This window comes from Emys orbicularis, chromosome 6 (genome assembly GCF_028017835.1).
Source record: "Emys orbicularis isolate rEmyOrb1 chromosome 6, rEmyOrb1.hap1, whole genome shotgun sequence".
NCBI classification, from domain to species: domain Eukaryota; kingdom Metazoa; phylum Chordata; order Testudines; family Emydidae; genus Emys; species Emys orbicularis.
The window spans coordinates 25,755,262-25,783,152 of record NC_088688.1 but is presented as its reverse complement, the minus strand read 5'-3'; the positions used below and the strand labels follow the sequence as shown (position 1 = coordinate 25,783,152).

The 27,891-nt window shown below is 39.3% G+C and overlaps 1 protein-coding gene and 1 long non-coding RNA gene across 2 annotated transcripts in view; one reads left to right on the top strand and one right to left on the bottom strand.

Moving 5' to 3' along the window:
* NIPBL (NIPBL cohesin loading factor) overlaps positions 1-13,834 on the bottom strand; it is a 289,092-nt gene extending 275,258 nt beyond the window's left edge. The window contains exon 1 of the mRNA XM_065405961.1: positions 13,768-13,834. The gene's annotated coding sequence lies outside the window, so the exon portion shown is untranslated. The remainder of the gene's footprint in view (positions 1-13,767) is intronic.
* Positions 13,835-14,319: 485 nt separating this feature from the next.
* Positions 14,320-16,733, top strand: LOC135880563 (uncharacterized). Its single transcript, XR_010561493.1, has 2 exons — positions 14,320-14,703; positions 16,484-16,733. It is a non-coding gene; the product is annotated as an uncharacterized LOC135880563 (long non-coding RNA).
* Positions 16,734-27,891: the final 11,158 nt, after the last annotated feature.

Below are 27,891 nucleotides of genomic sequence, written 5' to 3'. Positions count from 1 at the left end.
ATGCAAAAGGTTATATGGAAACACACATTCTGGTGTAAAAGTAGCTTATTTCAATTTAGTTAAACCTGTTCCTAAGTGAGCTTAGCTAAGAGTGTTCACACAGCCTTTTGCCTTTGTTCAACAATATCAGTTTAAAAAACAATTCAGATTATACTGGTGGAGATCTATACTGGTAAAGAAGCTTTTAGCTATCAAAGCAAAATGAGAAAATGTAGTTGCCAAATTTTGTACATCGAAAAGAGCACCAAAGAGTAATCATTTAGTAAGTTAAGATCACTTTTGACTTTAAAACAAACTGTGCAGTAAGTTATTTGGATTTTTTATTTTATAAATATGTTTGCTTTTCTTATGGGAAGAATATGACCAACAAAGAGGTTTGTTGCAGACTTTCTTTTGGAGCATTTGAACCTCAAATGCTATATGTGTTATGACATCTGCATCAGGATATGTTAGGAGGATAAATACATGGTGGTAAACCTTAACACACATACACAACCCCAGCTATCTTATGAAATACACAGGCTATGATGACCATAGGCTAGTAGTTTATCTTGGAGTGTGTTGTATTATAGCCACTGTACATTTAAATTGTGAATGCATGATGGTCATGAAGGTAAGTTCCAGCTATTATATCACCAATAGAACAAGAACGGATTTAACCACAGACAATTTATGATCCTCATCAGGAGAGAAGACGGTTACTGTTTTTGTCATTGTTTGCTTCTTTCTGAAATATAATAAATATCTATGTACAGAGAACATTGTCAATGATAACATACTGTTCTTTAAGTGGGCTTTTGTTGTATTCAAGTTTTTAATGTTAGTGTTCTGCTACAGTTTTAAGATAGTGAATTTTTCTGCATGCCAGAGGGAACAGAAAATGTGAACAAGCCATGTCATACTGATGTCAGAGAACATTAAGATATCAGTAGAGTTAGTGTGCAAGTGTGGTTTAGATTTATATTGGAATTAACCTAGAAGAACTAGTATACCTAATTTAGTTGGTATATATTATACATATTGTGTGCAAGATATGAAGACCGTGGATCTCTTGTTCTGAGTCCTCACACCCAATAGGCAGAACGTATCACTGTAAAGAATTGGATTTGCTTTTGACCAGACACTTAGCTCATATATATTACAGAGCTAAATCCTGTAAGAAAGGATGACTTTATTAGTGCAGCTTCCCTAATCAGATAATATAAAAAGTAATGCTGATCTACTAATATGAACAAGTCCTATAATCTTGAATGTTAAAATATTGGCCATGAGTTAATTAGTGAAACATTTAAAAATAGTTAAGACTCTCTAAATGTAAAAGTGAGCATATTTTACCTTTCACATATTTATGAATTTCCTTGCTTTTTTGGGGTTACAATTTTAACTTTTTAAATGCAAACTTTGGGGATATTTTATTTGCTGGATTAAACAAATAGTATGAAGTGCATTCTATAAATACAGCTATAAAATCTATTTTATTTTCTAAAATACAACCAGCAGAATAAAGACTTAGGACCAGAGACACAGTCCCAACACCCAGACGGAGTAGCTAGGTCAGGTCAGCACTGGGCAGATAGAGAAGAAATCCTCTCTCCCAATGTCAAAGAACTGCTCCTTGAAGACTACTTCAGCCTACAGGGTCAGTCTAGGAAGATGCACATAGAATCTGCCCAGCCCTGCCCCAACCCAATCCAGAGATGCTCCACCTATCTCACATGTGTGTTGCTGTGCAGAGTGATTCACATCATCCCATACCTTATATTCATGGAGAACGGAACTAGTCTTGGCCCTTATGGCAGCCAGACATTTATAACACACTTTTTTACCACAGGATCTAGGTAGCACCACTGTTCTAAGTGTGGCCATTGTGAACATGAGCCAAGTCCTTCTGCTACAAAAGCATTAGGAACAGCCAAAAGTCACCATGCAAGTAAAAAGAAAAAGTCACCAAATATACTGCAGACTAAATTACTCAAGATATTATAAAAAGCAACAAAGAGTCCTGTGGCACCTTATAGACTAACAGATGTACTGGAGCATAAGCTTTCGCATGCGTCTGACGAAGTGGGTATTCACCCACGAAAGCTTATGCTCCAATACATCTGTTAATCTAGAAGGTGCCACAGGACACTCTGCTGCTTTTTACAGATCCAGACTAACACGGCTACCCCTCTGATTCAAGGTATTATATATCTTAATTACTCTGAGAAAAAATAATAATCCAGAAATCAAGCCCAAGAGACTTTCACATTTTCAGGAGGCACCAATTTGAATAACTAATTTAGATTTCTGTTTCTTTTTCATGCTACTCTTTGCTACTCTGTAAAAGAATAAGTGACTCCATCGGATTTTACAAGTTCTATTCTACTTAGAGGAAATGAAAATTACCCCACATGCACAACAACTTTTAACACGATATAAAAGTACTGCACATACCTGTTTAAGGCAAAATAGTTTGCCTACATCAAGGACCAAGAGCCACTTTAGAGCTTTCAGAAATGTTTAATTATGCAAGTGTGAGAATGTAACAAACTTTTTGATTGAACTTCTGCAAATGTAAAATTTCTAAAGATGCGTATGCCAAGTTTTAATTAAGAGTAAACGTTTACAAACAAGCACAAGTTTATAAGAGAAAGGCTGAAAATTATAGCTATACAAATGGTGTAACAGTAATTTATCCTTTCCAAAGGAAGTGTAGTGATTATTAATCCTGGTTCAATATTGTTGTATTATGTGTTTTAACATGTATGTAGAACTAATTCTATAGCTTAAAACAATGTTTACATTTAAAGTATGAATTCTTGGTAGGAAAAAAGGAGGAACTCTCATCTAGTGTTGCAACATAATCAGATTGTGAAAGATATACAGTAGTATTCAGTCTTACATGATTTAAGCAATTTGGGAACATAGGTATTCTACAACAATTCTACTGCTTTGTTCTTAACTAGGGGACATTTACACTTTTTTAACCACAACTGGAGAAATTGAGATGTTTCAAAAATGTACTAAAAAGGTGGACCTCAGATGCATCATCCCATCCAGTTGGGAGAAAAAATAAGTTTTGAAATAATTGACAGTGACCATGACTACAAACATCCACTGAAGAACACACACACACACACACAAAAAAGCATACCATGTGGGGAAAAGACAGAGCACTGCGCTACTGCATCTGTAAAAGAGAGCAACAGGACACAAACATGCAAAAAAACTTTTTTGCATCCCTCTTGGTCTGAAATGAAAGCCATGCACACACACCACCTTTTACAGATAATGCATGTATCAGTGGTGTCCAATCTTTTCAGCTGGAGGGCCTAATGTTATTTCACAAAGGTCACAGGGCTATTTAGGGGCAAACTGTCAGTCCTGTGCTGCTCAGGCAGAACACAAAGGGAGAAGAAGCCACCTGCTAGTTCCCTGCTGGAATTCCTCTAGTATGTAGGAACCCCAATATGCATGGAGTTAGTATAGCCTGCTCCTACACCTCCCTCCCAGCAGACCATGTCACAGGGGAATGCTGGAAGCTGTAAGAAAGAACGGTATGGGCATTTGGCACATAGTCCTTTGGGGACCACAGCCAGCTGATGTAGCACAAGCTGGAGCAGTCCCAGACTGCTCTAACCTGCACCAAGGCTTGGACAGAGACTCAAGCTGCACTGAGTGATTGCTGGTTCTTAGTGTCTCCTCTTATTCCCCTTTTGAAGACTGCAGTGAGTGGCTGCGTGAGAAGGGAAGCCATCCTTTGTTAAGTACTTACCTAGGCTGAGGCTTCTGTCCTGCTCTCTAGTAACAGAGCAGCTTGGGCTACTATCACTTCCCACTCCTGTATTGCAACAGGTGAAAGGGTCACATCAGAGCAGTTCTTGGGACATCAGTGGGAGGCAGTGCCTCCTATCTCCTACTAAAAATAACAGGGCATGAACCAAGGATCACATTTCAATTGAATATTTTTCTTTTTTAACACAGTTGCCACTGAGAGCCACAATTTAGAGCCTACAGGGCCACAAGTGGGCCCCTAAGCAACAGGTTGTACACATCACTGTCTATATGCTTTGACAACCACTACGATATTTAGGTTTAGCCACAGAAATTTCTGATAATAGCAAGCTAATACTACATAGAACAGCACTCTCTTACAGTTTCCTTATATTCTTTTATATTTTTTAGGATCTCATTACTAAGTACTTTAACTTTTCCCCTGACTACTCTTGTTTCTTCAAACCACACCTCCTCCTTTAGAGCATGCAAATTCTGTACAGGGCCATTTTTGTGCTGTGAATTGGTAGGGCATAACATTAAGTGGGTGGCTTTGTATCTTTGGCAAGATTTTGAGGCAAGTTTTGCAGTAAATTACTATTCTTTTCAGTGCACAAGTAATGGGAGTATATATTTCCTCCTATTTCAAACTTTTCCCAGAGTGAACGTAAGATTTCTTCCAACTATAATAAGCTATTATTTGATTGATTTGTTAAAGAAATACAGTAACAATAATGTACCACTATACTTTCTTTCAGCTTTAATGCTTCAGCATTAAAGTTAGTAAACTTAATGAACTACTTGTACTCCGAAAATGATACTGAAGAAATTCCAACCTTCAGGAAGCTACCTCTACCTCTTATCACTCTACAATGATGCATAGAAAGATTTAAATCTGAGAAAAACATACTTCCCTAATGTATAACAATTTTTTTAACACAATGTTTATGGCAAATTCCAAGAAAGTTAACCATGATACCCCATTAGTAACAATATTCTATAAATAGCACAGACAAGTTAAAGATCATATTGGCCTCAAGGGTGTAGGTCTAGCCTATAAAGTAACTACATAAAAAAAATTATTTAACAGATCTGTTCCTTTGTGTATTCAAAGTTGCAACAGCTGAATGTGGTGACTAAATATTTTACTGCATTTTAATCACATTTGCCTTGCTAAGCGAATACAGCTAAAACTGCATAGAGGATTTTATTCCATTTTAGTAAACAATTTTGTTGATGTATGTGTTCCAGTCAGTTACTGTACACCTGTGTGAACCTACTGAAAGCAAGGAGTTTTCACAAGCATCTCTGAGTGCATAATCTGAGAATGAAGCCACACGGGTGAAACTGAGAACCTAATATGCCCTTCAGAATCTTTATCAGTCACAATGATGCACATGAGAGAAAGCCAATCTAGATTGGCTATCAGAATCCAGGCTAAATTTGCAGTATTTGAAATCAGAATGCCTTTTATTTAAATTTGAAAACTGAGCATGTCTGATCTAGAAATCACTGACACAAACATGAATACCCCATGCCATTTTTTAGTCACTGCACATTTATACTTTTAATTTTTACTAACCACAAAACAACAGCATAGGAACTACACTTTTCATCATTTTTACTTAAACTGACATAGTTAGGCTGCTTGAAGATATTAATATTAAATCCAACAGAATTCTTTTAATTTTGTTATACAAATAGATATTTTAATGAAATATATACTTATAACACTTCTGAAAGCTAATTATTCCACATGTGAAATTAGCATATTTTAAAATTTAATGCAAAGCCATTTGTTCTCCTCTCCAACACTCTCTTCAAATTTAGGCCCCAGATCCAACAATGAGGTCAAACTGATGACCTCCAACTTCAGTGGATCTCCATGAAGACATAGAAGGTCCATCCACATAGATCTCATTACAAGATCTAGACCTTATGGCTAATCACTTGCCAAGTATGGTTTAAAACCGGTTTATGCCCATGACACTGTATGCTTAGTTTAAGTCTTGAAAAAGTGTTTGGCAGGCATAAAATAAACATGTTAAATATATATTAATATAGAACATTCATGTTTTTACATTTTTATATTAAATGTTACTACCTCCACACTGGCAATAGATTATATATATTTTTCCTAATTGGAGTCTGAACATTAATTATGTGAAAATTGAGCTTTTTATCTTGCTATATTATGGTGGCTTGTTTGAGCAGCAGTTTGAAAGCATTATAAACAAACTATAGCATGTATTGCTTATAATTAAATTATAACAGTGATACAATTTATTTATCATTAAATTTAAAATTGCTAATTTCAGCACATAGCACTGTATTTCCAACCAGGCTCCAGATATTTTTTTAACTGGATACTCTGAGGCCAGGTCTACACTAACCCCCTAATTCGAACTAAGGTACGCAACTTCAGCTACATGAATAACGTAGCTGAAGTTCGAAGTACCTTAGTTCGAACTTACCTCGGTCCACACGCGGCAGGCAGGCTCCCCCGTCGACTCCGCGGTACTCCTCTCATCTAGCTGGAGTACCGCAGTCGACGGCGAGCACTTCCTGGTTCGACTTATCGCCGCCGAACTACCCGGTAAGTGTAGACCTACCCTGAGAGTACAGATTAAGGGCCCACTGCTGCAAACCCTTACACACATGACTAGTCTTTATTCACAAGTATCCCCACTGACTTCAACAGGCTTCTCACATGAGAAAGTTGGCAGGAACAGACTCTTAGTATTATGTGGAGGTCATGACTTAATTTTGTTTAGCTTACTACATCATGATAGCTTGTTTAGGTGGCAGTACTTGAGAACATGTTATATTCACACAAACAAATGTATTTTTATACATTTTTACTGTGTGTGTGTGTGTGTGTGTGTGTGTGTGTGTGTGTGTGTGTGTGTGTGTGTGTGTGTGTGTGTGTGTGTGAGAGAGAGAGATCTATAGATATATATAGATAGATCTCTCTCACACACACACAGTTAATCATGTTTCAAAGCACCAACATCCAAACAAGTCACCAAAATATAGTAGTCAACAACATATTCAACCACTTGTGTATTAAATCATAATTTCATATTTATTATATACAAAACTACATTAAAAGTTATTAAAGGTAGAAAACTTAAGCACTCAAAAGGTAGGAAATGCCAGAATTAATGATGTCTGCACATAGTTAGAGGCAGAGGTAACAGCAATACCTATTGTTACGATTAGCTAACACTACTTTAAACACCATGTTTTCGGCTCACTTATAACTTTGTCAAACTTTAATCATTTGGGCTGAAATTTGTCATGCCAGGTGCATGCCTCGAGCTAATTTTTTTGAAGTTTCTGGAAAAATAATTCAGCTGTTTTTGAAAATTAGGTGAGAGAAAAATGTGTGTTCTCAATATTAAAAAAAAAAAGAAGAATCCTTACAACCGTATTACTGAGAAGCTATAGCACCTCCATGCTTTGAAACAGGGTCTTGACATTTGGCGGGGATCATCCCGGGGTTAGAGAGGTACTTCTTTGCTGTCCCTATAAAAAGCCTCCCAAATTTGGCTGAGTTATAAGTCTCTGAAAATTACTTCACATGTGCTCACTAGAATTTTGTGAAGAGTCTGGCATCAAAAACATTCAGTTTGTGCTGGACGTCCTCCAGCTTAGCAGTGCAGGAACTAAACAAGTCTTTTCTTCAGTTGCTCCTCCTACTTGTCAGGCCTTCTGTGGCACCCAGCACTTTACTGTGCTCTCAATGTTTCCCCGGTGGCATACAGGCAGTATACAGAAGCCACGCAATTCAAATGCAGGGGGGGTGAGGAATACAAGCAGGGGTGGGATTACAAGAGTTTGTAACCATTAGATGACACTTTGAATCTTAGAATGTAACCCAGAATTTCTGAGACTCAGCATTCTTCTGCTGTCTAGCAAATATGTACACTGGTCAACGTATGGCAACAGCCTCCTACTGCTACCTGTTACTCTGTAAGCTCACCTGGTAGAAGTCTGTCCTGTAGATCTAAAAATACCAACCTTACCAGTGACCCACATGAGGAGGGTTAATACAGTTCCACATGATGGAATTTGTTTTTTCATTTTGCTATTTTAAAAACCTAAACCTACATATGAAAACCATGTTAGAGGAAAATTGAGATTGCAAAGCCAAGCAGTCAAATGTTAGGAAATGCCAGAATTAAGGTTGTCCATGCAATTGTAATTTGGCCCCCTTGTGCAGTATGACATAGTAATTACATGATCACGTACATTTTCCCTCCACAAGATCCTGCCTCATTCAGTGCACATGGTAAATAGTGCTCAGGGAATGAATTAGGCTGTTGTCTGAATAGGATCTTAGCCTCACTTGCTGCAGAAGTTGAAGGTTTGTAGTTAATGAGGAAGAGAACTGTAGAAACTGAAAGGATAGTCTCACCATTAAGGCAGTAGTATGCCACCCTGAAGAACTGGATTCCATCCTTCTTTCTGCTACAGAGTTCCTATTTGATGCTGGGCAAGTCACTTAAACCAAAGTTTTCATAGGTGGCCACTAATTGAGTGTTCATCACTTTTTGGGTGCCCAACATTGGGACACCCTAAACCTGATTTGCAGAAGCACTTAGCACTCACATGTGCAAGTAAAGTCAAACGGAGCTGTGCTTTGAAAATATTAAGTACTACAGAAGTACTAAGTACTCAGAAAAATCAGGCCCTATGCATCATAAACTGGACATCCAAGATTTATGGACACTTTCTACAATTTTGACCTTAATCCCCATCTGTAAAATGGGGGTAATCACAGAAGCATAGAAATGTTGGGCTGAAGGGACCTCAACAGGTCATCTAGTCCATATGACTGCATTGAGGCAAGACAAATAATAATATCATATTACCTCACAGGACTGTAATGAGGATAAATTCTTTCAGATTTGTGAAGCACTCAGATACTTCAATGGTAAGCACTACAGAAATCCCATAAGGAAATTAATAATTCTGTATTCAGTGCAGAATTTGGATGGTGCGTGGTAAATAAGCCATAGGGCCACACATATAATGATAAAAATAAATTATGAATAGGTAGCTAGTCAATGAGCACTGTCGATCCCGAGCACTGAATGAGGCCTGGGTCCTGTGGAAAATAGCAGTATGTGATAATGTAACTAACGATAACTGCATATACACAAGGGGACTGAATTAAGGTTGCATTGCGACTTTAATTCTGGCATTTCCTAATTTTTGAGTCCTTTACTTTGCACTCTTACTATTCTTTTAACAGCTTTTGTACATGATATGTATATATATGGACTAGAGTTTGAATAAAATGTTTCACATCAATTCCTAGCAATACTATTTTGCAAAAACTATAGAGAGTTGCCCATATTTGTAAAGCACTTTGAGACCTATGGATGAAAGAGTGCTGTCAAGGGGGAAAATTCTATCACTGAGAAACAGGTAACATTGATTTATTTCAAATACTAATATGCTAATACTAATACTAAATACTAATAGAAATATGATGAAACATTTCTAGAATTTATTTTTATTGAAGGCAAAAAAAGACTGTATTAAAATCTTTCAAGTTTAACATGGAAGAAATGAATATTGAAGAATTGTTCCTTTCTTTATAGTTTCACTCAAGTGAATTGTAATCTTCAAGTTCTATCTCTGTGCACTATCAATGATTATATTTAATTCAACTGAAGTTCCTGTTAATGTTATATGTACATTTGGGCCAAAATCCTCTCCACTGCTACCAGGGTTTTCTGGGGTGGATAATGGGGCAGGAAGCAAGAGAACTGTAGGTTCTGCATAGCCTCTGCCAAACTCCCTCAAGGTCTACACCCCCAACTCTCTCACCTTTGTGAAGTAGACCTGCACCAGTTCCAACATAAGAGGGCCCTTTGCACCCACTTGGGGTGGGGTTCTGGATTTGCCCCTTAAAGCAAATGCTGCCTATAACTGTAAAGGAAATAAAAAGATGCAAATTTAAATAAATGGAGCAGTAAGTCCTCACTACAGTCCTTTAATAAATTATTTTTAAAAGGGTTTCTCTGTGATTAAAAAAAGGTCATCTTTTACGCAGAGTGTCTCCACAGAGAATCCATATCAACAATAGACCTGAAGATGTCTCCATGTAATTGGACTTTTATGATTATTCAAATCAGAAACTAACCCGAATAGGAAATTTTCTAAAAAATGGAAAAAGCAAGATTCAAAAGAAGCAGTACCAAATTAAAATAGTCAGTTCTTTCCCCCATTAAATGCAACAGGGTTTTTTTATTTGTTTGGTTTTTGTGGTATCATATGCTGAGAAACAAAACAGCTATTCTAATACAGGCTAATCTTTCCCCAGCCCCAACCTAAATCGTAAGTCATCACACCAGAGACTATCCATAAGTATTGAATACATGTGTGCACACACCCAAAGAGTATATAGTCCAACAAATATTTTCTAGCAACAGACTATTTACCTGAATTCTTAATTTCAAGACTTAAGAAATTTCTTCTCTACTTCTAGATACTGAGGCTGCACAATTTAGTTTCTCTTTCTGAAGCAATTACTGATTTTTCACTAAAATGTTTTTGGTTTCTGGAATGGCTCTCATGAACTAAATTTTAATATAAAATCAATATTATTACTTTTGTATTACTACATATGTTTGGCGCACATAAAAGCATCACATTTAACAGCTTTAGACACTGAAAACTGCAATAGAACACCTTATTTCAATCCCTAGCTCAAACCATTTCCTGGTTTAACTGGCATCTCTTTCACCTATTACTCTTCAAAAGTATTTTGTATACAAGTGCAAGAGTATCCAGAGGGCTCAATCAGCATCAAGGCTGCCTTGTCCTAATTATCAAACATACAAAAAATACAGTCCCTGACCCAAAGAAATTACAATCTAAGGCCTTGATGCTGCAGTTAGATCCCAGAGTGCCAATTAAGTCAACAGGGCTCCTCATAGTGCAAGAGTCACTCCATGTGTCCAACTGCAGGATTGGGGCCTAAAATTGATTGTACTGGCAGGTTTATGATTCTGAGTTCTGTTTTACTTTCACAAATAAGAGAAGTATATTGTTGTTACCTTTTTAAAATGTTTAAAAGTTAAATATATACCTTCATCCTGAAACCCAGGTTATTTAAAAAAATGTAAAGGCAACTTCAGGAAATACATCTTTCCCAATTTTTGTGGGAATCAAATTGTGTAAAAATCCCACATAAATAGGAGGAGGAACAAAGTGACTACACATGGAAAACAAACTACAACATACACAAAGTGCTGTGAAATGTACAAAATAAACTGAAAAATGTTTTTCTCTGTTCTCTTTCAGTTACAACTCACACACCTAGGATTATTTTAACACTAATAAATAAAAATCACTTCTGTCTGACTTTTAAAGGTTATGTGCTTAACAGTTATTTAAGTAAACTGTTCCCATTTTTTAAGAAATTTTCTTTTTGGACACCTAGCTGTTCTGACAAATGGAAGTACAGTTTCTTATGCTTAGGGGAAAATAGGCATGAAAATTAAATACTTCTGGTTTTCCACAATTTTTAAAATTTCATTTTGAAAATGTTAACTAAATATTAACTTCTCTCAGTAAAGTGTGTACAGTAAGTACTTTTAATTTCCAGATGTTCAAATATTTTTGAGTTTGAGAAAATATATCACCAAGCAGCCCATGATAAAATTAACCACATTGCATATCCCGAGAGGAAAAAAATAAGATTAAAAAAAAAATCACAAATACACAGTCTGCAATTTACAGATTTGTTTATAAACATGTTTTTCATTTTTCATATATATGATTTTTATCCAGAACCGTGCATGTTTGGGGATTTTAAAAACAAGCAGTAAACAGTGTCAGAAGAGAAACTTGACAGGAACTATATAGCAGCTCAATTCCTACTCATATCTTGCATGTTTCAAGTCAATTGCCTTATTTAATTTAAATTACTGAAATTAAAGTGTATAAATCAAACAAGTTCATTAGCAGTCATCTAACCGAAACTAATTTTTGCTTGTTCCAGAGACTTGTTTTTTAAAAATGACGAGAGAAACCCTAGGGCCAATGTCGCTTCCTGATGATGAAAATTACCCAAGTACAACAACTGTTTTTGTACAGTCCTTTCTTTCCTGTAAACTAAAGCTACGTCGGCCTCCACACACTCTATGGCCCAAAAGAAAACAGCAATTCAGTTACACACAGAGACAGGACAATTCGAGACAACTTGCAGCCCTCTCTGCAATTCATAAAGTTTAAAAATAAAAGCTGCTTTATCAAAGTGTAAATGGTTCCTCTCCATGCATGTAGGCCTGAGGCCCTGTTGCAAACAGTGTCTCACAGGACCAGGCAGCACAAAGACAGGAATGGGAGATTAGTGGGAGGGAGGGAGGCCGGGATTGGGGCTCAGCAGGATCTTCAGGCTTTTTAAAATTCAAACTGCTCCCTGACCAATACAAATCACGGACACGCTACTGACTACTACATGGATTTACAGCATTAAAAACACGCCTTCTACGTGACAGCTATATTAAGTTCAATCTTTTAAACATGTATCAGGGCACTGAGAGGCAAGATAGCAAGGTTGAGCAGGAAGACCCTGAACACAAAACAAAAAGTTACTTTTAAAGACACATTAACCACTTAATGTTACAAGAGATCTCCCTGAACAAGAAGAAAACCTACTACAATATAATGAAAGTTTATTGTGCAATATTGCTACATTTTAACTACTTGAAAATTTCCTTTCAATATTAAATATGAAACTTAGTATCAAAACAGCCTGATCAGAGCAAATTTTCACCAATGATGCAGTTTTATTGGAAGTATTTTACAGGTTAACAGCAGTTACTATAAATTTACCATTTTTTTCAAAAGCATTCTCAACTCCACTACACATTAGTCCAAAGTTTACTTTACTATAAATGACTTACACCATTTACTTTTAAAGAACTGACACTTATCACAAGTCATTTACAGACACTTTTGACCTGTTACAATGACACCTAGTTACACAAACATCATGGACACAAACAGCCAATAACAATTCCAGGACCTCAAAATGATCTGACCTGACAAGAAAGGATGGCTCTTATTTTAATTCAATTTAAATCCCATATTCTTAGGGTAAGATCCCAGCTTTACCTTGATCACTGAAATAACATACATTTATCGCTCTATGCATGACCCCTGCCCATTTATTCACAAGTTATTAGAAAGCATAAAACAGTATTTTTGTATATTACTTATTCATGAAATATATATGTCTCTACGTTTATATACTGTATTGATAACCGACATGATACTTCATGTATATTTCCTGGGGTCTGCAGGTGTTCATGGTGTGTCAATCATTCAACAAGGACTAATTGTATTCTATATATAAAAGTAATGATTACAGTGCTAGTCAATTAGTATATATTGGGGGGTTCAATCCTTTAAACTGTACAACTCCATGTGTATTAACTTTTGAATGTTCAAACTGGAGTTTGTTTAAGGAGAGAGAATGGTGAGGATAACAGGTATATTTGTTTCTGGGTATAATGGAAATATTTATTTCTCCCTGCTCCTCACACTGCTCTCTCCCGGTCCAGAAGTCTCTCTGGGCTGGTTGCGCTGGGACCCCCAGTGAAGTTGTAAATATGGTAAGGGATCATTGCACATTTGCTGTTAATTGTATTGTTTCCTGCTGCTGCTCTCCGGGTTGAGGCCTGTCACTGAGAAGCCGCTTCGCCTCTCTAATCCCCGAGCTGGAGTGAAGGCGCTGGCCGGCGGCCTGCGCCCTCCGCCGGGCCTGAGCCTCCCGGCAGCCCGGGAAGAGCCAATCTCCTCCGCCAAACCCTACAGAGAAGGAAGGGGGTTGTGCAAGGAACACCTCCGGCTGCCCCTCACTCCCCCTCTACCCGGGTAACAGCTAATCCCCTCTGCTCCCGGCAGAGCTGGGCCGCCTGCGCTGGAGGCCCGGCCCGCTGTTGGAGAGGGCAGGGAGGGGAAGGGGAGACAAGGAGGGGGAATTACCTGAGCAAATCGGCGTCTGAATCCAACGAGAATCCGAGAGAGGGGGAGAGGAATCCGCCCCCCTCCCTCCTCAGAGGAGCCGCCGCCGCTGCTGGGCCGCCGCCGCCGCGGAGCAGGAGGCGGAGGGGAGATAATATAACAACAATAATCCGGGCCGGGAGGGGGGCTGGCTCCTCTTCCGTCTCCTCCTCAGTGTAGCGAACATGTAGAGCCGGAGGGTGAGCGGCCGAGACAAATCCCTTCCCCCTGAGCCTGCTTCACAACATCAACACGGGCCGGGCAGAACCGGTTCCGAGACACACACCGACCCGGGGGGCCGCTGCCACTGGCCCGCCGCTACCGCCACCGCCTCTCCCTCTGTGCGTGTGAGTGTATGCGAGGTGGGGAGGGGGGGTAGTTTGGGCACGGTGAGTCGGTACCGAGCGGGGGGGGGAGGAGGAGGGGGAAGGATCCTGTGTGTGTCTCTCTCCCTCTCAGAACAAAATGCCGACCGGAAGTGCAGCTGCAGGAATGACTCCCTCCACCGGCGCCAAACACCAACAGCCTCCCCCTTCCCTCTGCCGCTGCTGCTGCTGCCTCCTCCTCGTTCACTCAGCCAGCCAGCCCTGTTTCCGCCACCGCCACTGCTTTCCTCCCCTCCCTGCAACACACAGCAGCTGGAGCTTCTCCGTCTGCCTCGTCTCGCCTCTCGGCTGCCACAGCTGATGTCCCTCTCCGTCTCTATCTCTCCTTTTCTCCACCCTTCCTCTGCCTCCGAGTTTCTCTTTCTTTTCCCTTTATCATCTAGATGAATCCGACTGGAGTTTGGACTTAGGCCTGCGCTAAGCAGAAGGGAACCTGCGATCTGTGAAGAGGGCACCATTTGAAAGAAGATTTTCTTTTAATGTTGATGAGAAGGAAGACTTTAAATGACTGCAAAATCCTTTCTCGCATGAGGTACTTGAAAAGGTGCATTAAAATGAATCCCAAAAGAAGGCAATCTTCCCGTTCCGAATGACTGCGATTTAGCAGACCTTGGAAACTTGCTGGATCTTATTTTATTGTTGTTCTTGTCCGTGTGTGTTAAGATGCTGTTGTAGCCGGATTTGAAACATCAGATGTTGAGAATGTTGCTGTGTATGGATGAGTATGGTAACCGAATAATTGATTTTTGAAATCAGCCTTCTTGAGCAAGTGCAGAGGAGGGGAGAGACTGCTGTTGAAGTGAAGGCTCCTTGGTTGGAAATTGAAATGTTTGTTGCCAGATTTTCCTAGAAAAGACTTTACTAGGCTAATTATGTGTTGTGAAGGAATCTTTGGCGAAGGCAACAGCCCTAGTCAGAAGGCTTTTCTATTTTCTGTTCGGGCATTGTGTGTGATCATACCACAGGATAGTACGAAGTGTGTGTCGTTCATTTATGCTGGGTTAACCGCCTCCTTTTTGCTCACTATTGAGATTCCGATCCTGCAGTCCTTACTCAGACAAGACTCCAGTTGATGTCAATAGGAGTCTTGTTTGAGTAAGGATTGCAGGATTGGACCATACAATTGGACAGTAAGTACCTGTAAATGTCGTGGAATGCATCCTTTCGGCTATGGGTAGACGTAGTTTACACATGGGAGAAATGCCTTCCAGATCATGACATTGCTCTTACATGCAATGCAACTGGATCCTCTCTGACCTCTATGTGATGATTGCTTGAATAATACCAGGTATGTCTCCACCACCGTTTTAAAAACGTGGCTGTCCCTCTCAAATTGAAAACTAGTTCATAGTGTCAGAGTGGAATATAATGTTTTTAAAAACTACATATTTTGGGGTGAAGGCAGTAGGAGGGATATCTTACTTTAGTGCTGTATTGATGATACTAATTTCATATGGATAAACATATATAAGTTTAAAGGGACAGACAACTTAAACCACACTTTTGTCTGAAATTTGTTACCTACACTTGTTCCACATAACCATTTAGGCCCTGATCCTGCAAATGCTTATGCATCACATGTAATTAGGGTGACCAGATGTCCCGATTTTATAGGGACAGCCCCGATATTTGGGGCTTTTTCTTATATAGTCACCTATTACCCCCCACTTGGGAAAATTGTCATTTTATTACATTAGATCTGCATCAGAAAAGTAATTAAAGGATTGGAAGCAACGGTTGTTTTGGAAACTATTGTTATGACATGATAGATTCAGAATTACTGTAAAATTAAGCTCAAGTAAAAACTAAATATATTTTACTTATCTAGAAGCAATTCGATATAAAGGTTATTACAGTAATAAAGTAAGGTCCTGATCCTGGAATCAGATCCATACAAGTAGATCTCTGTAGTCCATTGTCTTTATTGGACTCCACGTCCAACCATATCAAGTATCGGGTCATATATGTCTACAGAACAATTTATTATACATAGATTCATCATGTTATATGATTGATGTCCAGGAGGAAGAAAGATTATGGTGTCATGAAAGTTATAAAAACAAAATGTTACAACAAAAGTGAATTGCAGGTGATAAGTCTGCAAAAGTTTTACACCTCATCCTGCTTCCTTTGAAGTCAGTGGAAGGCAGTTAAGACTACATCTTTTCCTCTAAATGACAAATGTATGGCTGTTATCACTGTAAATCTAAGATCATCATCACTCTAAATGTGCACACTTCTTTAATTTTCTGATTACTTGTTAGAATGAATAAAATAACTATGCACTGTAATTTTTCCATTTGTTTTTACAGGATCTGGTGTAACATATTCATTCAAGTTTTCCCTCATTTTAAGTTCTGCATGGTGTACTCTAGTAATGGATAGAGCACCGGAGTGGGACTCAGGAGACCTGGATTCTATTCCTGGCTCTACCACTGGCTTGCTGGGTGACCTTGGGTAACTCACTTCATCTCAGCTTCCCCATCTGTAAAAGGAGGATAATGATACTTACCTCCTTTGTAAAACGCTTTGAGATCTCTAAATAAAAAGTGATATACAAGAGCTTTTTATTATTACCATTATTTCTGTTTAATGATTAGTCAATTCATATGTAATATGTACTGATTTCTGCACAGAATTTTTTGGAAGGTCTTTGATATATCTGCATAAATAAAAAGCCCTCACAAGACAGTTTATATTTTTAAATAAATAAATAAAACTTGCTGGCAATTTAAAAAACTGTTGTGCACAATTTTGGGAATTCATTGCATATATGTTCTATGGGTAGAATGCAGTGTAGCTCAACTAGCATTCTAAATTTATCAAGTTATTGAGGATTTTGGTATTAAGTCTGAGTTACAGTAGTGAATAGGAGTAAGGCAATGATGAATGCTATTTGCCAAGAATGTAAATATAAAGTAATGCTTATTGCATTGACTCTTATCCACAGGCACAAATAATTGCACCATATAATTAATTCACTGGGGAATATTCATCTTGAGAAGAAAATAACCTTAAGGTCAGGTGAAACTTTCAGTGATACAGATTAAAAAAAACCAACCCAGCCAAAGTAGCCTGCAGCATAGGGAATAAGATATGTGTACAGATAACTATGTTATGATTTTCAGGTTTACAATCTGGCAGTGACCATTTATTTTCTCCGATATAGGAACTGAGTGTAAAATTCTATCCCATTGCAAGTTTCCTTATACTAGTTCCTTAGTATAATCAAGCAACAGGAAATTCGGATAACATAGCACAAAATGATTCATTTTCTTTTTCTTGTAAAGTAACTACAAAACCTTTTTTTCCCCCAGTCCAGAAGCTCCAAGCCTCATTTTAGTAACTTGCATTAATACAACTGTATTAAGAATTTTTCTTTTTGTGTGAAATGTTCAAGCCATGTATAATTCAAGAGAGCAAATTGTGCCCTCCTGTAGGGGAAAAACATAGAAAGCTACAAAACTCCCAGAGTTTCAGTTTAGAGTTATTTCCAAATAATCCTATTAGGAGTGGATTCTAACCTTTAGATATCCAGATGTCACAAGATCAGAATTTATACAAATGTTCTTTGGGAGCATCCACAAAGGGCTCCCTGTGGCTAATACTCCAGCCAAACAGGCATCTGCCTTCTGCAGCAAATGCAATTTCTGAGTGAGCTTCAAGGATAGCCCATGTAGAGCACATAGCAGTAATCCAATATCAAGGTCTTAAGGGAATGGCCAGTGGTAAGGAGATCCACATGAGAGAGAACTGATCAGTCACCTTACAAGATACAGATGCAAAAAGAGTTTTGTCACTGAAAGAACTTTGAAATCCAGAAAAAGAATATGAGGATCCAAAAGCATGCTGTGATGGGGTGTACCAGGCCCTTCATAGCCCCTTCCTGGAGGTCTTGTGGTCCTACTACACCTCACCCCAGGAAAGGAGTAGCGAAGCTGGGTCCTTCAGTTGTGCCTAGAGAGGCTGCATGAAAGCAGTAAACCAGAGTCCATCAGGCTCAGATAAAATGGGACCAAAGGGTAAGGAAGAGTGCTCCTCTCTGGCCAAAGGAACTTGAGCGACAACCAGAGTTCAGAGAGCAAGGACCTGAGAACTTTAACCATGAGGTAAGAGGTGAAGATAAAGGGGCCAGGTGGAAAGAGGCCCAGGTAAATAGCAGTAACAAATTTAAGTGGCTGCTGTTTATAGGGCTTCGGGGTTAGAACCCAAAGTAGTGGGCAGGCCCAGGTTCTCCCACCAACCACTGGTGAAGTGCTATAAATCCCTAAAAGGGGACAAGGCTTGTTTGGAAGCCCAATGAAGGACTGAATTTTAAGGGCACTGTCCCCAGCATACCTTCCAGATACTTCCTCCCCACTTACTAACCTCTGTCTTTTCTGGACTGAATTTCAGATGGATCTTTTCCGTCAAAGATATTGTATTGGCTAGACACTGGAAAAGCAAACTCACTCTCTAGGTTTTATGATTAAAGAAACATAGAATTGCATGATAGTTACATACCCATACAAGGAAAGCAAATTTCAAATTCTTTGGAGCCCCACATGAGAGCTATGAGGATTAATAAGTAAATTCCTAACACACTCTCTGAGATCTTTCTGAGAAGCACTAAAGTAATTCTGTCTTTTCTGTCAGGATGTGCAAGTGAATCAGTACACCTTCATGATCAAGGGAATCAAAGGTTGTTAAAGTCAGCATAAACATTTGACCTCTATCCCTTGCAAGAAGATGATGGGCTAGATTCACAAAAAAAAAGGCAAAAAACCTAAAGACAGAAGAATATCTCAATTAGGGATGCATCATATGTAATTTTCAAACAATCATAATTCTTTAAAAAACCAATTATTCAAACTTAGAAAAGTCCATTTTCCATTTAGTGGTTTATTTGTTTTCCAACTTTTAAAGTTTCTTCATTTGTTTTTACTCTCCCATATTTTAAAATTGTCTAAATGATTTTCCCCTCAGATTTTCCAAAAATAATTTACCTTTGGACAGAGACAAAGCCTGGAAAGATTCAGCTCAAAACATGTGTATGTTGGAGGCTAATAGGGGAAGATTGTGTATTGTTTTGAAATCATATGTGAGTGAAAATAAGAAGTTATAATGGAAATTGTTTTGAAATCTTAAGTATAATAACCATGGTCAGTGACAGGTCCAATGTTAATTTTAAGAATTTAATTTTAATGGAGTTTATCTTTGTATATTTTTTTAGAAGTGTATTAATCTACAAACTCATGTTTGTTACTGTTTCAGTTATATTACAGTATAACTGTAATGCTTAGGAGCCCTAACCAGGATTGCATCAATTCTGTTAGGCAGTGTACAAACATAAGAAGACACAGTCCCTGGCCTGAGGAGACTCCAGTATGTATATATGTATCTTTGTCTGTACGTTACCTGCACAAACATAATCAAAATAATTGGTTACATATGATATATTACTGTAATTTTAGGGGAAATAATTTTCTTAAATAGCACCATGGTATGACCCATAACTCCTAATCATCTATGAGGGGTTTAAGTGATTGAATTGATCAAATAATGATATGTACTCTGTGGTTCCTGAGATACTTTATCCTGACAATCATCCATTCTGTATTATATCCCATATAATAGCCATTCATAGATTTCTTCAAGTTTCTCAGTGTTTTTCTGTACTTTCATTCACGTTCCCCTTCATTTCCAGAGTTATATCTCACCATCTTGTGCTTTGCTCCAGGCTCAAGTTCCAGTTTCCATTAGTCTAGTTCATGCTGTCTCTCTTCTGTTCAAAGCCCTTGTTTTTTCTTGCATTTCCTCAGGGATTATTCATCTTTTCTCTTTAGACTGTATTTTCCCAAGCATTTTTTGAGTGTTTCCTCCTCAGCTGCTCCCGAAGATAGACACAAAAAGCCCCTAGTTGCCCTCTTTTCCCTTTTACTGTCCCTTCTCACTGACAAAGATCCTTCAGAATCCAAAGTTCTACCAGTCTGTCTTCAAGGACCTACCAACCTAAAGAGGTTTTCCTTAAAACCAACTATTTTACTACTCTTCTGGCCAATTTGGCAACAGAAAAGACTGGTTTATGGAGGGGGAGGATATGTTGTATCCCCTTAGTGGGGAGTGATGGGTATAAAACAGGCGTGGGCAAACTACGGCCCGTGGGCCGGATCCAGCCCGTCAGCCGTTTTAATACGGCCCTTGAGCTCCCACTGGGGAGTGGGGTCTGGGGCTTGCCCCGCTCCGGCGCTGCAGCTGGAGAGCAGGGTTGGGGGCCGCTCCGCACAGCTCCCGGAAGCAGCGGCATGTCCCCCCTCTGGCTCCTACGCGTAGGGGCAGCCAGGGGGCTCCGCACATTGCCCCTGCCCCAAGCGCTGCCCCCACAGCTCACATGGCCAAGAACCACGGCCAATGGGAGCTGCAGGGGCGGCGCCTGCGGACAGGGCAGCGCACACCAGAGCCGCCTGGCCATGCCTCTGCATAGAAGCCGAAGGGGGGAACATGCCGCTGCTTCCGGGAGCCGCTTGGAGCCTGCACCCCTGAGCTACGCCCCGGCACCCTTGCCCCAGCCCTGATCCCCTTCCCACCCTCTGAACCCCTCGGTCCCAGCCTGGAGCACCCTCCTACACCCCAAACCCCTCATCCCCAGCGCCTCCCCAGGGCCTGCACCCCCAGCCGGAGCCCTCACCACCCCCCATGCCCCAACCCCCTGCCCCAGCCCTGATCCCCCTCCCACCCTCCGAACCCCTCAGTCCCATCCCAGAGCACCCTCCTACACTCCAAACCCCTTCAGCCCCATCCCCGAGCCTGCATCACCCTGCCCCAGCCTGGAGTCCCCTCCCATACCCTGAACTCCTCATTTCTGACCCCACCCCCAGCCAGAGCCCTCACCTCTTCCTGCACCCCAACCCCAATTTTGTGAGCATTCATGGCCCGCCATACAATTTCTATACCCAGATGTGGCCCTCGGGCCAAAAAGTTTGCCCACCCCAGTATAAAAGATAGTGCTTGAATTGAATTTATGTGCCATGTCAATGATGGCAAAAACAATACAGTGAATGATATCTGTGTTTGAAAAACACTTTATAAAGTAAATCAGCTAAGGATCAGCTGGAGAGCACGTTTAGTCAAAACTTATATTTTATCATAGTTGCATCTGTTTTCTTTACAAAAAAGCAGTCATATGAAATTATGATACGTGAGCTGGTTCAGGGAAAAATGTTAAACATCTATAGACTGTATTGCAGTTGAAAATATTTTAACACAATCATTCCTTTACCAGAATTTTTTCTCACCTATCTTCAAAAGGTTGTATTTAGGTTGCAAGTTCTGTGTGTCAACTTTGTTTTTAGCTTGTCTGTAAAAGTATTTAGCACACTATTAGTACTATAATAGCTTAAAATAGACTACTAGAAAATTCTCAGAGCTACTGAAGTTAATTTTTGGACTAAGGAACATCACAACTAGAGCTATGTAGACTACACATGATGCAAATGAAAATACTCAGTGTTTGTGCCTTTGAATTTATTTTGCAGTCTACAAGTGTTTTCTTCAAAGTCTGTCACATACATGACTTAAACAAAATATTTGTTTATGATTTTTTTTCACTATCTGGATCTCAACAACCATTTAAGAGCAGCTTTTCACAGTACATTTGAGTTTTGAACTGGAATAGCTTGGTTTCATCACATAGTTAGCATGGTATTTCTAAGGCAGTGGTTCTCAACCAGGGGTATGTGCACCCTTGGTGTGTGTGTATAGGTCTTTCAAGGAGTACATCAACTCATCTAGCTTTTTGCCTAGTTTTACAACAAGCTACATAAAAAGCACCAACAAAATCACTAAAAACTAAAATACCATACTGTCATGAATATACAGCTAAGGGTAACATAAAATCCCTCCTTTACCTGTAAAGGGTTAAGAAGCTCAAATAACCTGGTTGACACCTGACCAAAAGGACCAATAAGGGGAGAAGATACTTTCAAATCTGTGGGGGAAGGTTTTTGTTTTGTACTCTCTTTGTTGTTCTCTCCGGGACAGAGAGTGACCAGGGCAGAAAAAATACATCTCCTAAAGCCATATCTGAAATAAGCATCTAAGATTACAAATTGTAAGTAATAGCAAGGAAATGCATTAGGTTATCTTTTATTTTAGCTTGTGAATTTTCCCTATGCTAAGAGGGGGGTTTATTCCTGTTTTTTGTAACTTTGAAGTTTTGCCTAGAGGGGAATCCTCTGTGTTTAAAATCTTATTACCCTGTGAAATTACCTTCCATCCTGATTTTACAGAAGTGCTTCTTTCACTTTTTTTCTTTATAATAAAGTTCTGCTTTTAAGAACCTGATTGGTTTTTAGTGTCCTAAAAAATCCAAGGGTCTGGTCTGTGCTCACCTTGTTTACCTATTTGGTTGGTATATTATTCTCAAGCCTCCCCAGGAAAATGGATGAAGAGGCTTGGGAGGATATTTTTGGGAAACAGGAACTCCAAGTGGTCCTTTTCCTGAATCTTTGTCTAACTCACTTGGTGGTGGCAGCATACCATCCAAAGACCAGGAAGAATTTGTGCCTTGGGGAAGTTTTTAACCTAAGCTGGTAGAAATAAGCTTAGGGGGTCTTTCATGCAGGTCCCCACATCTGTACCCTAGAGTTCAGAGTAGGGAGGGAACTCTGACACATACAATTACTTGTTTTACACTGTTCTAAACTATATACTGAAATGTACAATATTTATATTCAAATTGATTTATTTTATAATTATATGGTAAAATAGGAAAGTAAGTAATTTTTAAGTAATAGTGTGCTGTGACACTTTTATATTTTTATGTCTGATTTTGTAAGCAAGTAATTTTTAAATGAGGTGAAACTTGGGGGTACAGAAGACAAATCAGACTCCTGAAAGGGTTACAGTAGTCTGGAAAGGTTGAGAGCCACTGTCTTAAGGTTCCCTGTTTCACTAAACCCTACTCCTCATTCTCAGCAGTACCACAACAGCATAATTTTTGCTTATGTCCATGTGAAAGACAGGAGGAGTATGGGGGGGAGGGGGAGAGGGATTGCTCCAAAAGATTGTTGGAAGGGGCATGCACCTGATTGCCAAAGATATTAAATGGCAGAGCAGGCCACAAATCCTCCTCAAGAACAAGTGAACACCAAGTAAAGAAGGGAGATGATTATTGGGAGGTTATTGGTGATAGTGAGTGTCTGTCATAAGACTTGATGAACATGGGAGGAGGATTGTATGGAGACAAGGGTTGTAGGACCCACACCCAGTGATAGGAGTCTGTAGGTTTGGATGCTTATGTAAATTGAAGTCCGAACTTTTAGATGTTCTTCTATCACATATATATTTCCATTTTTGAGGCTGGCTTACTGTGTGCTTTCATATCTCATGTTGCTATATTAAAGGTGGAGTTTGCATGTTTTTATTTTATTATGTTGCCTTTGTAATCCTAGGAATCTGGCCAGGCTTATTTAAAGGAGAAAAGGAAATTATTTCAGTTTGGCAGACATGTTTGTGGTGCTTTTTTATCCACTAAACAGGACAGCAATAATGGAAGCTTCCTTCAATGCTGAATATTTTTCTTACCGTCTCTCTCACCTTTGTCCTCTTCCAAAAAATAATTTCAGAGATATCTATCAGACTTTCTTGAGAAGGTTGCTCTTCATAAGATTTGATATAATTTCTCTAGCACCCCAAAATTTCACAAAAAAACCTCTATATATGGGGGTTGCCAAAATGCCTGAAATGAAATAAAGAAATCTTCATTTGCAATTTCCAGAAAGAAACAATTCTTCACTTCAGTATATCTGTAATAATAAATAGATATACACCTCTACCCCGATATAACGCTGTCCTCGGGAGCCAAAAAATCTTACCGCGTTATAGGTGAAACCGCGTTATATCGAACTTGCTTTGATCCGCCAGAGCGTGCAGCCCCCCCCCCCCCCCCGGAGCGCTGCTTTACCGCGTTATATCCAAATTCATGTTATATTGGGTCACGTTATATCGGGGTAGAGGTGTATATATAACTGTCCTGGTAGTTGTGATATTGTAGTTAACTTTTAGGTTTAGAAATATCTTTCCTGTTTCAAGTATAATTAACGTTAGGTAGCAAATGCCTAATATACTATGAGAAGTTTATGTGTATTTTTTTTCTCTCTACTTTTAAAAAAAAGTTAACAGGGAAAAAAGAAATACAATATCTTTTTTCTTCACAAATGATAAAACAAAACAAAAAGAGAAAAGTTTTAGCAACAGTATATATGCTAAGCAACAAGTTACAGTATTAATAATATAACAGATGTGTGTCTGCATACATGTTTCTCTCTGATTGCAAAATCATACTGGAGTCTTTTTCTAAAGTGCTATTTTTGTGCATGTGTGAATATAGAGCTCATAAAAGGTCCTGAATTGATAACACTGGAGACTGAAGTCCTTATTTATCCATGAAATAGGGCAGCAATAACTCAAGCTTCCTTGCACTGCTCTGCTGTTATACCTCAGCCCTGAAGAGACCACCTCTAAAGGTTGAGAAGGTAGTTCAGTCTCTACTTCCATTCAGTACTTGGTCTTTCTGCATTTAATACTAGCCTCATAATTATTAGTTTTATTAAACAGCAGGTATTTAGAAGAGACGCTGGCAGACAGAAGCAGTTTTATATTCTACATAGGTTTTATTTTCTTAGAAGATATAGCAGCAGGAAATTGGGACTACAAAGGGCTATCCTTCTCCATTTGTTTACCATTTACTTCCCCACACACTCTGTCTGTTCTCTTTGTTGTGATTTTGGTTTAACTTTAGATTTTAAAGCTCCACAGGGTAAGGACCTTGTCTTGTTCATAGTTGCCAACAAAGCATCATACGTATCTATTGTGCTACACATTTTTCCCCCTATGATAATATAACTCTGCTCTTGTTTACCATCGATAAAATGGCTGCTGTTACACCAACAACTTCCCAAACATTTTGAATGGCTACAGTTACCCAAACACTCCAGATACAGACTGAAGGACATGACTCCTCACTTTCTTGGGACTCTTATTATTGCCTTGTAAATCAGAGAGACCATGCTATCTCACTTCATAATAGAAAACCAATTATGCTGAACTGTTAAAAATATCACAAAGAACATAATTGGAAGTTTAAAACACTTTGCTTTCTTAAAGTGCATTCAGATGCCTATAAGAAGTATTTAGGCATCTAAATCTGTATTTGGGCACCTAGTTTTGTAAACTAGCTACTCAGGGTCTAAATTAGCCTAGCCTCAGTTCTCCAAAAAACTACTTTATTTATTTGAAACCTGGACATGTCCCTCAATATTATACACAGAAAGATCTTGATTAGCCAAATCCATTAAAACTCTGCTACCTAGAGATTTGAAATGGCCTAATGACATTTTACTTTAGCACATCAGGTGAAGTTATTATTTACACTTTAAAATGGTTCCCCCAGTAACTGAATTCTTGATTAAACAAAGTTTTGGGGTGTCCCCTGAGTTGTCTAGATAATTGAGGTCCAAAGATATATTAAGACCTCTCAGTGCTACATTTATCTTAATTACTATCATGTTCTTCCCTTCTTTCTCCCCAGCCTCATTCAGGTAAATGAGGCCTGACTGTCACTGGAAGCCATTGCTGTGATTATTAAGTGAATTGTGATTGTGCTGAAAGGAAATACTTAAGCAGGTCAAAAGGACCTTGAAATACTTTGCAAGCCCAGAACTAACCAGGGTCAATGTTGTCTTGTGCCTAGAACCACAGCAGCCAGACTGACCCATCTGTTCCTTGGAGCTTGTCTATAAAAAGGGGAGAGAGACATCCCTTAGAATTTTACCTCAGGTATGCTTATTTTAATTTACAGATTTATCTCTTATGGTTTATAACTATAAGTTCACTAAGTCGTTTGAAATTTTGTTTAAAAAATATTGTCAAATAACTAACTGATTGCAAAAAATCCCCCCACCCCCTTTCTCATATGGGTAATGGAATGTTCCGATTGTTTCCTCAGATGGTTCAACTTTTAACTCCTTTTCTGCCAAGTCAGAACTACATCTTTTAAGTGTTTATTAAATCCCTATATACATTTTGTCTTTTTAAACACAAAAATACAACATACATTATTTAAAAAAACCTTCCAACATTTATAATGTGAACATATTAAAAGGAACAGGTTAAATTACAACCATCTTTAAAGATGAGAAATGGAATAATGCTAACTATACTTATCCATTGTGGGTTTTTTGTTTTCCATAAATTCTATTACCATATTTTAGTTTTTATTATTTGCATTACTGTACACCTAGTTATTTTTAAAGCACTGCAGATAATGATTTTTTTAAGTTTCACTTTAGATTTTGCAAACCTTAAACTGCATTATGATAGATTTATTCTGTTCATAACAACCTCTATAAAAATTTTAAATTATCTGTAGTAAGTATGTTTTATTAAAATAGAATTTTGAACTATCACTCAGCTAAAACCCTGTTTTAATTCCCTCAGCCTCTTCAACTACCAGCCCGTTTAATTTCTCTGTTCCTGTTCCACTTACTTCAGATGAACAGTTTTACTCCCATTCTTTCAAAATCCTATGTTCACTTCCTCTTTGTCCACTTCCAGTAGCCTGATATTGCTCTCAAAGACTCCACTGACCTGGCATAAGCTAAATCCAATTGCTTTTTTTCCTGTTCTTATCCCTCTTCAGTTTCTTGGCTGAACAGTGTAAACATTATAAACCATACTTTCCTTCCTCAAATCATCACCCCTATTGAGTTAACACTGGCCTCCTTTGGGTCTTTACCTACCTTACTGAATGCACGTGGCAATCTTTCCAAAAGCTTGGTATGATTATATGAAATGAATGTAAATTGTAGTTCTTAGGGTATGTCTACAGTACGAGGGTAGTTCGATTTCACTTAAATCGAATATGTGGAATCGATATTGCAAAGTCGAACGTGTGTGTCCACACTAAGGACAGTAATTCGACTTTGTGAGTCCACACTAACGGGGAAAGCGTCGACATTGGAAGCGGTGCACTGTGGGCAGCTATCCCACAGTTCCCGCAGTCCCCGCTGCCCATTGGAATTCTGGGTCGAGCCGCCAATACCTTCTGGGTAAAAAAAAATGTGTCGAGGGTGCTTTTGGGTAATTGTCATCATCCGTCCGTCACTACCGCCCTCCCTCCCTCCCTGAAAGCGCCGGCGGGAAATCAGTTCGCGCACTTTTCTGGTCAGTGACAGCGCGGACGCCACAGCACTGCGAGCATGGATCCCGCTGCGACCATCGCTGCAGTTGTGGCCGTTGTCAACGCCTCACAGCTTATCATCCACCTTTCCCAGAGGCAGATGCAGATAAACCAGGCGAGGAGGCTACGGCACCGCGGTGAGGGCCTGAAGTCTGAGAGTAGCACAGGCCTGTCAGAAAGCACGGGACCCAGCGCCGAGGACATCACGGTGACAATGGGTCATGTGGATGTTGTGGAACGGCGATTCTGGGCACGGGAAACAAGCACGGACTGGTGGGACCGCATAGTGCTGCAGGTCTGGGATGAATCCCAGTGGCTGCGAAACTTTCGCATGCGGAAGGGGACTTTCCTTGAACTTTGTGAGTTGCTGTCCCCTGCCCTGAAGCGCAATGACACCCGGATGCGAGCAGCCCTGACTGTCCAGAAGCGAGTGGCCATAGCCCTCTGGAAGCTTGCAACGCCAGACAGCTACCGGTCAGTCGCGAACCACTTTGGCGTGGG